We start from the raw sequence: 1,214 nt of genomic DNA, 5'->3' as shown, positions 1-1,214 counted from the left end.
AACCTTTATCTCAGGGTTGGTTAGAACTTCCCATCCTCTGTTTCGAATTTGCTCTTGGATCCTCGGATATTCATCTTCCTTCAGATCAAATTTAACTTCCGAGATCACTGACCTCAGACCCATTATTTTGTGATAATGGTCTTCATGTTCTTTGGTTAAGAACTTCTCTTGATTCCAAAGATTCTTTGGATTATTCTCTTTCTTTCCTCTTAAATTGGTTTGTTTTCCTTTAGGAGCCATGATCTTAATGAATCTTGGCTTAGTGATCATGGAAAAGCACACCAAACTTAGAGGTTTGCTTGTCCTTAAGCAAAAGAAAGGAAAGAAGAGAGAGAGGAGAAGAGCAAATTCGAATGGTGTGGGGGAATGAGGAGGCCGAACGTGTTTTTATAAGGGGGGAGGAGATTTCGAAAAAATTGGAAGGAGATTTGAGAAGATATGGGGAGAACTTGAGAGAAGGGTGAGTTTTTGAACAAGATTTGGGATTGATTTGAGAGAGATTTGAAGAATGATTTTGATTTTTGAAGATTTGAAGGTGAATGATGAAAGGTTAAAATGTGTTTATGTAGAAAAGTATGGGTCAAAAAAGGAAAGTTTGAAAAAAAATTTGATCGGAAAGCAAAATCTTGGTCCCTGGTGCACGAAATTGTGTGGCCAATATTAATGGACTATTTAACACAGCTTCGCACAACTAACCAGCAAGTGCACTGGATCGTCCAAGTAATACCTTACGTGAGTAAGGGTCGATCCCATGGAGATTATTGGTTTGAATCAAGCTATGTTTATCTTATTATTCTTAGTCAGGATATTAATTAAAATTATCAGTTGGAATTATTAGATTGGAAAAATAAAAGAGAATAAAAGCGTTACTTGTTGTGCAGTAATGAGAAATATGTTGGAGTTTTGGAGATGCTTTGTCCTCTGAACTTCAACTCTTCCTTGAAATCCTTTTCCACACGCAAAGTCCCTTCCATGGCAAGCTCTATGTAGGGTGTCACCGTTGTCAGTGGCTACTTCCCATCCTCTCAGTGAAAACGTTCCTATGCTCTGTCACAGCACGGCTAATCATCTGTCGGTTCTCAATCAGGTTGGAATAGAATCCATTGATTCTTTTGCGTCTGTCACTAACGCCCAGCCTTCAGGAGTTTGAAGCTCATCACAGTCATTCAATCCTAGAATCCTACTCGGAATACCACAGACAAGGTTTAGACTTT

Source organism: Arachis duranensis, chromosome 10 (assembly GCF_000817695.3).
Source record: "Arachis duranensis cultivar V14167 chromosome 10, aradu.V14167.gnm2.J7QH, whole genome shotgun sequence".
Taxonomy (NCBI): Eukaryota; Viridiplantae; Streptophyta; class Magnoliopsida; order Fabales; family Fabaceae; genus Arachis; species Arachis duranensis.
The sequence above is the reverse complement of the archived record's forward strand: the minus strand, read 5'-3'. Positions refer to the sequence as shown.